At 35.5% G+C, this 12,995-nt stretch overlaps 1 protein-coding gene across 1 annotated transcript in view; it reads right to left on the bottom strand.

The window, feature by feature from the left end:
- The window catches only part of LOC126751405 (uncharacterized), a 222,691-nt gene extending 210,075 nt beyond the window's left edge, over positions 1 to 12,616 (bottom strand). The window contains exon 1 of the mRNA XM_050461652.1: positions 12,156 to 12,616. The gene's annotated coding sequence lies outside the window, so the exon portion shown is untranslated. The remainder of the gene's footprint in view (positions 1 to 12,155) is intronic.
- Positions 12,617 to 12,995: the final 379 nt, after the last annotated feature.

Here is a 12,995-nt window from a genome sequence, read left to right as displayed (position 1 = left end):
GCGTAAATTGGCGGTTCTGCGACATGGAGCCTGAAACACCAAGACACTTCCTAAATGACTGCATAAAAGTTTGCAGACGCAGGTTAAAGTGCCTTGGATCCATGTAGGGATCACATCACTTCACTAGCTACCAGCACCATATTGGACTTTATCAATATGCTGGGGCTAAGTGATTTAGTAGAGGGTACAACAGATCTAAGATCGCGGTGATACCTTGTTTACCAATCAATCAATTAATCTGTAAATACGATATGAAGTTCTTCAATATTTGGGATATCGACCAGAAATTCTTTACCAAGAAGCTGCTAATATTAGTCATCATTCATTACATTTCTGTCAATACATATATTATATAATGCCATAGGTCAACAATGAACCAAAATTATACAGATCAGTTGTGTATCAGTGCCATCTAACAAGAAATTTTCCAAAATATATAATAACCGGAGATATATATGTGAAAAGATTGCAAAAAACGAAATTAAGCGGGAATAGATGTCATTCTTCATGTTTTCATCTAATATATTTCAATGGACATAATTGTTTGCTGCTAGTGGCTCATTAAATATAAAGTGATGACCTTGAGGTCGTAAATATTAACACTGCTCGGGCAATAACTTAAAATGATCATTTAAACCATTTTACTATCGGGCTTATGACATAAGGCTTTTTGAAGTACCTATACTATTATATACTTGCATGTAGGTGCTATCGATAACTGCAAAACGAATATGACTCCATATGCCTCGAAGAAAGCGACAACAATAATTAATGATCTCACTCAAGTTCTACCGAATAAGTGTGCAATACTAGGGCACGCATTTATTACATATCTATATATATGTATATGTACATATACATATATATATATACACCTATGTGCAATTCATATGTTGGGTTTCGCTAAGTTGCCCCTTTCAGTTTCCTTTGCTCCGGCACAACTTTCCATGTGAAATCAAGGATAAACGTAAGTGACAAAGTTTTTAATTTAAAAAGTTAATACGTGCGCTAAAATTAAGAAGGACATTACTTCACAGGGAGACAGCAAGGCTCTATATATATGTAGATATGTATGTCTCAGAACACTTGTGGCAAAGCTCAGACATATACTTTTTGTGTAATGGAAAGAACAATTTAATTTAACAGCTTTTGGCCTTGAGATGAGGGAAATGATAAAATAATTTTGACACAGATTTTCCAATTAAAATTTTGGATAGGTGAGTTAAGTGTTTGTTGAAAGATGTGTGCGCAATTCTGCTGAACTTACTATACACATTTTATTTGGTGTCTGAATGTTTTAGGTAACCAGAATTAGTATTGGACTGTGTAAAATATTTACGATGACTATTAGCCAAAAAATATATAAAACTTTAAAAATTGAGTCTAATACGTTTGGAAATATTTATTTTTTAATGTATTTATATTACTAATATTTTTATTTTTTTTGAAGACAAAACCTTGACCCCTAAGAGCATCTCACAAACAAATCCTGTATAAAATTATTTTGCAAGAGAGATAAACGTCGATGATGTCTTAATTTTTACACTTCTTAGCTCAATTTCGAAATTTTAAAGCAAATATTTCGACTTTGTTCACTAACCTCGAAAAGCGGATTTTATCTTTTTTTCTTTTCTGTGCTTCTGATTCAATCTCTCGCAAACAATTAATATGACCCAACGCCCAGTCGAGTGCTATACAGTGTAATTAATATTAGACTAACATTTTCCTTTTTTACTTTTTCACCTAACAAAATTTCGCAAATGCGTGAGACACGAACTGACACAATTCTGTATTTATAATTTCCTAAATAAACTCGATTACTGAAATAGAATAAAGGCGTCCCAAATAAATACCCAAAAATACCCAATCAAGAAAAAATCTCCTTCTGATGTGTTAACAATAAACGAGTCCACCTAAAAATAGAATTATTCGAACAGAGTCCAAAAAAGTGCACCAAAGCGAAGTGGAAGAAAGTGTATGAAACGCCTGTATGAGTGAAAATAAGGCTAGGCAATCCATCAAAAAATGCGATTTTTGATTTCCTCATTGCAGCAACAATAATAGCATGCCCAGCAACAACACAATGTCAGAAGAAAAACAGCAATAACCTGGCCAGAAAACAACGGTAAAAGCCGCAAGCAAACAAATATCGAAATATGCAAAGTGACGGCAAACAAAAGGCGCAAAACAAAGGCGACATCGATGCTTCCTGAGGCGTCTCGGCGGCAAGGCAGAGTGGAAAAATCATTGTGCGAAAAATAGGCTGACGAAGTAACTGTAATAAAAACAGGTGCATATTGTTGGTATGTACTATATGTATGTGTGTGCGTAGAAAAGGTGGTGTGGCAAGTCGTCGTCTCGACGGCTTCTGTCGAATGAGACGCCGTTGATGCCGCCGGCTCTTGAGTTAAAAATATATATATATATATGCACATTAAAGTGTTGAAAGCAAAAAATTCCGTTGAAATATGGCGACATTTCTGCATACCGCCATCTTCAAGCATATGCGTGTGTGTATGTGTGTGTGTGGCACTTTGCAGTGCACTAAAATTGCCAACTCGGCACGTTCACTGCTTGGCTTGCGTCTCAAATGGGCCACTAAAGCGTTTCTTTTCGTCAAGTTCTCACACCGCGGCTTCCCTTCACTCGCGCTGCCAAGTCCCCGAACCTGCCGCATAACTGCTTTATGGTTTCAAATTTCAAATAACAAATATTGTCGCTATATCTGTATCGCGCGCTTTCGCGTGTGTTAGTGCGTCAGTTTGTCTGTGCGTCGTCTGTTTACTGTCATTTGTTTACCAGCAACATTGGCGGCTTCCAGCTGCTGCCTGTCGCGCTGACAAACATTGACTGACGACACGAACGTTGCCTTTAACTGGCTTATTGGGAATGTGATTGGCTTTACCTTGTATTGGCTTTGACTTTCATCTTTGGCAGCCAAAAGCGCCTGCAAGGGAGCGTGGCTGAAAAAAAGACGGACGGTTCGCTAACAAAGTGCGTTGACGTGTCAATATTAGCCAGAAGCGCATACAATTTCGGGATTTATGTTTCTTGGTACACAAAACAGTGTGTTTGTGTCATTTCTAGGAATTTAAGGCTTTTACGGAGTTTGGGTAAAAGCTTGATGATGATACGCAGTTGTCTGGCTTAAGTTTTTGGCGGTGTTTTTGGTGTCGATAGGAAGTTTTATGTTTATAAATTAAAGTATTTCCGGAAAAAGAGCACTGCTAATTACTTAAATAATAGCTTCTAAACTGAACTAACTAACTAGATTAAGTTTCGAACTTTTCTTTACGCTCTTTTATATTTCATTTTAATTCTTTAGAACGCGAAAAACGGATTCTTGTATTATCCTTTTTCCATTTTACACTTGCTCGTTTAAGTTTTAAATTAATCAGACTTTTAATTATATTAGTGCTGATTAATAAAGTCTTATATATTATTTTCTGAGTTGTGCCTTAAACCTATACTTAGCTTTACCTTTAATTTTCTTTATTCTTATTACATTCCGCAAATCTTCTGATTGTGAAGAAAAACGCGTGATCTTAGCAAATTGCCTAAGAGATGGTAAAAACCAGAGTTCGAGTTGTCTCCCTTAAAATAAATCCGACAAATTAGATCGCTGATCTCTCGCGATGGCTTCATTAGAGTGCTGTGTACCATTCCTTGTGAAGCCATATAAAAAGTCCTGTAGTTGGATATCAGCTACCGACAAAGCACATTTAATCTACCGCAAATCTGGTATTTCTCTAAAAGTATTACTTCTAAAGAAAAGGGAACTTCGCTGAGGTCACAGAGCTCACAAGATCTCTTATGATTTGTCCTGGCGACAGCCCAGTCGCTAGTAGTTGACCAACGTTTATAGAACTGGTTTGAGCCCAAACGTGGAGCTTCCTTTCTGTAGCTAGTGAGATTAAAGTACCTTTTAGTCTAAAAATATTGTATTTAGATGCCAGATATCAAATTGAAAGGTGAATTTTGTTAATTTCATCTCCTTCCCCTCCCACTGCAATACACTTATGCCAACGAATTTTCCAATCGTCATAGCACTTGGAAAAATCCTCCGTCGTGATGGCCATCAGAGCCTTCTTCGATTCAGCTTTTATATCCTCAATTGAGTCAAAACGGTGTCCTCGGAGTGGTCACGTGAATTTGCTGAATTGCTGAAGTTACACGAAGGTAAATCAGTGCATTATCGCACTTCTTTGTTCAATAAATTCAGACATAGTAAAAATCGAAGAATTCACTTTTCGAGCCTCACAAAACGACGCGTATCTCAAATAGTAATGAATGTTTTGACGTGAAATTTGGGATAGATATCACTAACAGTACCACCAACCTATAGAAGAAAAGATTTACCGATTCGAAAAACATCGAAGTAGAAATTACAAAATCACAATTTCAATTTGATCACACTAGTAAGGAGTCTGGACGTCTTTTAACCAGAGTTTTCAGCAAGTTCAAGGCTAATACCACCGCCTTACAATCGGAGAGATAAGGAGTATAGTCACCACTCGCATTCTAGAGTTTTGGCGAAATATTGTTTTTTTAACAAACATTATATCGAGCTTGTATTACAATTTTTATCATCTGTCTAAGGTGTTTCCGATGAAAGTATCGTATAAAGCATACAAGTGTATTTCTCAATTCAACGAAACACTATTTCACTGCACGTTATTTACTTCAAGATCGTAACGTCGGAAATCATTAATGAATTTGCGAAGTCATAAAATATGTATGTAATATAACTGGATGTTCTATGATAAACAAAATGGCTTCGATAAAATACTGAAAAAAGTTCAACTCTTGGCGCACCGGTAATTTAATTTTGGTATGGCTATATGGAAACATCTGGTACATATATATGTATATATCAAAGTAAGAGTCTGAAGAAGTGTTTGATGTCTTGGTGCGGAATAACTGGTCTAATCGAATTTGCATCATTGTTGTTATAAGGGTGACTTTTGGAGGGGTTTCTTTAAGGCATCATATTTGTCTGAGTTTAATATCAAGTTTGCAATATAATATTACTTACTAGGTCTCAAAACCCCTTTCGCACTTATGTACTACGCTTAAAAGAAACAGACTAAGTAACCATTTTAATAGAAGGAAGCAACTAATTCAAAAAGAGTATCGCCAAAAATATATAAATATTTATTATAATATAATTTGATTAGCAATAGCTATTAATATTCTGAAAAATTGTTTCACAAACTATAGATTAATATCTAAAACGTAAATTTATAAGTCACACCGAATATTTCGGAGAAATAATATTAAAGCATACATTTCATTACTTATGGTCCTGCCAAAGTACAGAGGTTCTTTGTGGCTTTAGCATATGTAGTCACCAAGGTGGTGTCAAGCTGCTAACCTGCTGTGAAATTTTTACAAGCTGTGGGCAACACTACCTCTTTATACGCTGAAATAGTATACAGTAAGGATACAAACGCAACGTATCCTTTCTACTTCATGTTTTATACATAGCATATGCTCTACTTTTTTAGCAAAAAAATCCCATTCCCGCCGCCAGTAGGTAAGAGTTAAGCTAGAGAATGTACCTTTATCTATGACTTTAACGTCTTCTTAAAATCATACACACATTTGGTTGTGTTGCGCTACTCTGCTTTATACTCATAATGTGCACATAAATAGCAAAGGAGTCCTCAGATATGAGTGCTTATTGCAGTGGCTTATTACGAAATGTAAGAAATAATATTTTTCCGCTAGCGGCTGCGACTGCGGTACAACGGCATATGCGGCTAAAGTTACTGTGATACAAAACCCATCGTTTGTGGTGAAATAACTGTACTCATACACGTGTATACACTACTGCTCAAGAAAATGGTTGCAGGCTGGAAATGGATTCTTAATCTTACAGCAATGTTTTTTAAAAGGAATTTATAATAAAATAAGATGAAATAATGAAAAAAAAAACAAAAAAAAATGTTAACTTTGGCTGCACCGAAGCTAATATACCCTTCACGGTGCATTTCTTTTAGTAACTATGTGTGTAGTTTGTGTGGAAGTTATATGCTATAGTAATCCGATCTGAACAATTTTTTCTTAGATTATATTATTTTCTTAAGCAGTAATCCATGTCAAATTTCGTGAAGGTACCACGTAAAATGCGAATGATTCCGATCGTTCGGTTTGTAGTGGTTCGATATTGGCGCTCCGACAAATGAGCAGCTTTTTGAAGTGAAAATGACGTTTGCAAAATTTCAAAACGATATCTTAAAACCTGAGGAGTACAAGTTCGTATATGTACAGACAGACGGACAGACGGACGGACAGACAGACGGACATGGCTAAATCGACTCAGCTTAACATACTGATCATTTATATATGTACTTTATAGGGTCTCCGACGCTTCCTTCTGGGTCTCCGACGCTTCCTTCTGTGTGTTACAAACTTCAGCGGAGATACTAGCCTTGAACTCATTAACAGTGCATTCAGTGTTGGTCAAGGAATGCCTAAACTCGCTCTCAATAGCATCGAGTGTCTTTGTGATAAGGCTGGTATGGGTGCCAGATCACAAAAGAATCGCTGGAAATTGTAAAGCTGATGAGCTAGCAAGGAAAGGCATCCTAGAACCGCTATCAGTACAATGGAAGCGGGTCAATTAGTGCTTCCTGAGTTCCCAGGAAAAATAGTGATTCTTTCGTCCTGCGCTTTGAAAAATATTCGTTTTGAAATTCGAACTAGTACAGTAAAGGACAAAACTGTTCACGAGATTTCAAGCATTTATCTTAAAGCTTAGAAATTTTATTAGTAGCTATACATATGAAAAATTATAAATACATTCAAAAGGATATTAAATTTGCTTTCTAAAGCAGTTACTGGATTCATAAACGAAAACTTAATGAATTAAAAATACAGATAAAGATATCAGTGTGAACACTTTTGCCCATTGACTGAAAAGTTCGGTCACCAGACGACTTCTTTTACTTATTCCATAATTTTTGTCATACTATGTATTTATGAAATTCTCTATAAGCTAAGACTTGTATTTAGCTATGCACGAAGGTCCGCTCCCACAATTTACTTACAGCCTTTGGAGCATACCTTCCAGAAAAAAATTCTATTAAAAATGTACTAAGAGTTAACAAAGAGGTACAAATCTGAGGATTCACGGGTCACTAGAACCATTTGCTGTCATTATCGACAAACCACATCCTTTGGTAACTTTTACGGAATTTTTTGGAATGTTATTCTGCTTGAAAATATATCTTTGTCCATGATCTGAATGTATCTAGACTTGGAAAAGATGTGTACTCCAGAATATCAAATTATTCTGTGGCACGTATTGTACCCGCAATCCGGCGAATTCTAACACATTTCCGCGAAAAAATCACCAAGCCATCAGCGATCCACCTCGAATTTTAATTTTTTCGCACATTTTGCGATCTTGCAGTGCGTAATCGCTGTTAGTCAATCCATATCTATACGCGCCCTTTTGATCATTATCGATTGATTCTCGTTTGATCGGACCAAACAACTTTCTTCAATTCATCGTTCGCGAAGTGTTCATATGTTTTGGAGAATTATAATTGACTCTTATGGTACTTATTATTTAAGAACATATGTACATATATTCATAACAGTTAAATTTGCAAAACCCAGAGCAAAACATCTGTGGGATATTTCCAAGTCATCCTTTTCTAAAAAAATACAATAATTACTTAAAAATTGGCAATTTTTTTAAGATATGGAAGCGACATTATAATTTAGATCCAGAAACGTTCCTAGTGTGAGATGTTTGATAAAATATAAAGTCATTAAAATAAGCATCGCAACTTGCTACTTGCATTTATAAGGAGAGAAATTTCGTTGGTTTTAGAGAAATGAAAATTCCAAAGTGTGGCTATTTTTTTGTGCTGTAGTGTACTATCACACCAGAGCAAATGTTTATATCTGTAGACATGTAGCAATTGCATTTTCTTTAAAACGTGCACCGGCATTGGGCATAAGAGATTTTTTGGCAGCACTTGGCTGCTTCGGTCGCCAGTACGCGTACGATAGCACGGACGCGCTCTTGGCACTGGCTTTGCCAGCAATAACACTTAAAATGCGAGTTTGGCATATAGCGACAGTTTAAAAGTTGCTGCTTACAATAAAACACAAATTGTTCATGATACGTTGCCTATCCATAATCCGCGGAAGCAGCGGATTTGTAGACAGATGCAGGCATTCCTTCGCCTGTGAGGCAGACATTTGTGGACATATACACACATACATATGTGTATCTAGTGAAGTTTGTGGCAAATTGTTATAAAGGTGTTTTAACGGAAATGTCTGCCAAAAACAGCTACAAATGGCACTTAAGTAAAACGCATAAGCGCCTCGCCCTTCTCCCTCCCAGCGCGTAAGAAAAGTAGAAAAGTTTCGCCATTTAAGCGCGTTTGCGTTTCGCGTGAGGTTGAAAAAAATTTAAAATACCTCACACGCGCCCCTGCGGATGCTGGCATACTTCTATGATATATAACGCTTTAACAATTTGTCGTTTCGTTCGGAAACTTTTTCTCGTCGTGGTGAAAGCTTTAATTTATTAGCGCGCATCTATCGCAATTTAAAATTGTTCTTGCTCACATTGCTCTGCGCGTGTTCCTTACCAAATTACCTTGCCTAATTTCTACATTTTCACTTTGTGCGCTTTCTAGTGTATTGAATTTCATTTCATTTGCAAATGTTTTTCTTATTTTTTTCTGCGCTGCCCGCCGAAAGTGTGCAGGATATTGCATTCAGTCACCTGCTGCTCGCCCGTCGGTCTGTCTGATTGGCTGTCTTAGGCGACATCAGCTTCATCAATGTTTCTTTTCGGCTGCTGCCTACGGTATATAGATTACTATACATACAAACATGGGTGAAGTTACTTCTTTTATATTCCGCTTTGACTCATTTTCTTTTACTGTAGTATCAAAAAACAAAAACAAATAGGACTTGTCATTTTAATCCTTGTGAGTTTTTGAAATAAATCTTAAGGAAATTGAATTTGTTCAGAGTTGTTTTACAGCTAAAACAAAAACTTTTTAAGCACTGATTTTCTTAGCATGAAAATTGTTCAGCTGCAGATGAATACCCTTGAGTTTAACATCAGAGTTTCATTTAAATGTAAGGCATAATACGTCAATGATATCGAAAACCTTCTTTTAAAAACTTTAAAATAATTTTTGTTGAAACTTTCGAACAGCTTAAGGACGTATTTATAAATTTAGGTTACCGCAGGTATGTTGTAATATTATAAGAGAGCTTCCGATTTCATTAAAAAAGAAGTTAGGCGTTTACTTTAGTTGCACCGAAGTTAAAATACACTTCAAAAGCGCATTTTTGTAAATGTAAAGGCTTTGTAGTCCTTCATATTTCGAGAAATCGATCTGAAACTTTACACATGCCTTTTTCTCTCCAAGAAGTGCTCATTTGTTGGTACCGCCACTATAAGAAATATCGGCCATACAAACTGTACTATTCCATCTGGTGGGAACTTCTTTGAGGGTGGAAAAATAAATATTAATGAAATATTTTGCCATTCATTTACAATTTCCGTGAACCTTTTTATCACCATTATCTTCACGAACTTCAGTATGCAGTATTGTTCAGGGCGAAGCCACATTCTTCTTCACATCACACCATTAGAAAAGACAAAAATTGGCTTGATAGCTTCAATATTTCCATATAAAGTGTTATATACACTCAAATCAAAGTTTAATTTGGCCTGAGAGAAAGAAACATTTTTTATGACAGTTAAGACTGTATTGACCTTTGAAAGGAGTAGCCTATCCTAAAACGGATAGGAAGGGACATTTTTTAAGAGGGTTTAGGCTGTTTTCATCTATCCTAAAAAATATTTTATTTTCTAACTTTAACTATTCTAAAATATGCTCACATATTTCACAATTTATTATTTTCAGAGATTGTATAGCTATTTTCTGGTCCTGCAGACAAACTGGTTTGGCCAGAACTGAAACTTTAATTGCATTTTTTCAAAAAAGTATTATTCAAAACAATAGCCTCGACTTCTCAGATGGTAATAAATTATCTGAAAGAGATTATTCTTCATATACTTCTTTATGTCTGTAAGTAGACATAGCCACAAAATTTAAAATTTTACTCCTTTTATAAAACTCGAAACCCAGAAAAAAGGTGGTATAAATGATGATTTTTTTTCAGTAATCGAATTTTCGTAATATGTTTTTTTTTGCAAACTCCTCCGTAGTTCCAGATATTGCGACATTATTCTAAATTAATAATCCTTTTTGGTTATATTTTTCGCTAGGAGGGTTGAAAAATTGGATTGGACAGATGCAAATTTTTTTGTAATCCCCTTTTTATCAACTGATAATTTTTAAGAATTCTAACTTTTTTATTTTTGACCCGTATTCTTGTGATGTTAATAAAAAACTAATTGAAAATGAAAAAATACTGGATATAAATATAGTAAGTCACTAAAGAAAGATTTATAAAATAAAACAAATAGAAAGATAAAGAAGAGAGATTATCTGACTAATATTCATGCTTCAAGATCGCACTAGATCAACGTAATATTATTGAAATAACCGTACATCAGCAATCAACAATTTATCATTAATATCAAATTTTCTAATACCCTGTAAACACAGCAAATCCGCCTAAAAAGCTCTTTAGCTGCTGACTTTATTTTCCAACTTATTTTGTGAGACACAGAAAAATTCAGAAAAGTACTCTATCATTTGTTTAAAGTTATTTTTGCACACTCTGATTTTATTTTTATTTGCGCAACGAAATGCTTTGACACAGAAAAACAACAAAGCCAAGTTCACTGAAATCCAGTTCGTTGACAGTTCGCTGCTGCTCATTAGCGTATGCCACAATGCGGATACTCTCTGTATACATATACTATATATGCTATTAAACATCTAAATAAATATGAGCACATACACATAGTACAAACACGCACGAACTCCTATCAACATAAAACAGCTGCGTGCGGGTTACTCATACGCAGTGCATAACCATTTGGAACGATATATGAATTGTATGTATATGAGAGTATATGAGCAAAAATACACGCATACAAACATAAAATTATTACATATAAATGTTTTCATGAATTTTGGAATAAAATACGCGCATTTAAGTATCCAAAAGTATTTGTTGCTTTCAAATTATAACTTTTCGTTTTTGTTTCTGCTCTTTTAATGGCAGCAAAAATCTGTGTCAGCACACATTCATATATGAAACATAAAAAAATGAAAGAAAAGCGCAAAAGGCAGTAGAAAGTAGTAGAAAGGGGCGAAAGCTACAATTACGGCAGTTAAATATGAAAAAATTACGTAAATGAAGCACGTACCACTACGTCAGTGCAAATGAATTTTGTCATAGAAGTGTTCGCACACTTGTAGATGTGTGCGTATGCGCGGGTAATTTCATAGCTATAATTTTGTAAACGTGCATTTATATATGCAGACGAGTATAAGTTACAAACCATCTGCAATGCGGCGTCAAACTGCGGCAGCCGCTGCAGCCCAGCGCAAGTGACAGCAACTAAATATAGTTGTGTGTACACATGTGTGTCTATGTGCACTGCTGATGATGCTGGCGAAGGTGGCGCGCAAAGGCAATAGCATAATAAGCGCCTGTTAGCATGCAAGCCGGTTTCTGCTAGTGAAATTATAACCTGAAGGTGCAGTAGCAGCTGTAGCACCACTGCTACAACAACAAATGTTGCTTTATTTGTAGTTTTGCTAACACAATTTACTTATTTCGAACCGAATTATGGTGCTAGATGCAGCTTTCTGTTTCATGGAATTGTTTAGTGCTGGCAGTGCTGCTGATTTAATGTGCAATGAGAGCTACAAAAAGGAAGTTTAAAGAAAACTAGCATGATTGTTGATATTGAGCCGCGCTTTAAAGTAACTGGATAAGGGTTCTTGTCTGTTTGACACAGTTCTAATTTTTTTTTTTTAAATTATTGAAAAGTTTTTATGCGCCATTTTGGTTTACATCCAAAACATTTTTTTAAAAATTGAGTTCTTGATGCATACAGATATAGTAAATTTGGCGTTTTGCAAGTTACGCATTTAACAAAAAAATATATTTAATATGTATCGGTTTTTCTCCAAGTTTTTTAAAAGAAATTTTTAAGTAAAAAATTTAAAACGAGCTGTAAAGCTTACCTTTCAGGAGTTGTTTAAACTTAACTATCAGCAAAAATCAAGTATGTTTATTAAAACAATCACACGCGGGGGCTCCATTCGGTCTTTTTTCTCCTTAAAGAGTTTTAAAAATTTTTAATTTTTTTTATTTCATTATTTTGCGCTTCAACTTAGTATTCTTTTTTAACATACTTTTTCTTGAGTAAAGTTTTTGGTAAAATTTTGTTGCCAACAATTTTTCAGTTCATCAGAATTTATATTTTCGTTCACATTTTCTTTTATATCATTAAATTTTTTTTCAACTTAACTATTTCGCCTGCCACAACAACTTCAAGCAAATTTTCTCCGTATTTCTTGCCTAAATTACATCAATACATTTGCTACACGCGCGTAAATTTATTCGTCAAAAGTGCACATATTGCTTACACACGTCATTGTTGCAACGAAATGCAATGCCGCTAACTCAACCGCCGCTCGACGCAACTAACAAAACGTTTCTACTGACGTAGCAAATCCAAGCAGCTGCAAACTCGTTAAACACCTGTATTGTTTTTGGTTTTGTTGCTTGCGAAATGCATGCCAGCATACTCTCAGCGTAACACAGCGCTGCATTTCGTTGTGAAAATGCGAATATTTTGACATAGCGCAATTTTTCGAATTCGAAATTGTCATTTTATGTGCAGAAAAAGTGCAAAGCACAACCGACCCTTGATATGTCTCGCCACTGCGCGTTGGCATCGGAAATGTGTGTTAGGTCAGTGTTTTCGCGCTCCCTCTCTTTCTCTTGAGAAACCGAATCCGCTCAGTTTATTCGATGTTGCTCATACGCCGCGTCGTTCAGCATCCATGGCACACACTCAG

This window comes from Bactrocera neohumeralis, chromosome 2 (assembly GCF_024586455.1).
Source record: "Bactrocera neohumeralis isolate Rockhampton chromosome 2, APGP_CSIRO_Bneo_wtdbg2-racon-allhic-juicebox.fasta_v2, whole genome shotgun sequence".
NCBI lineage: Eukaryota > Metazoa > Arthropoda > Insecta > Diptera > Tephritidae > Bactrocera > Bactrocera neohumeralis.
This window is presented reverse-complemented; position numbering and strand designations above follow the sequence as displayed.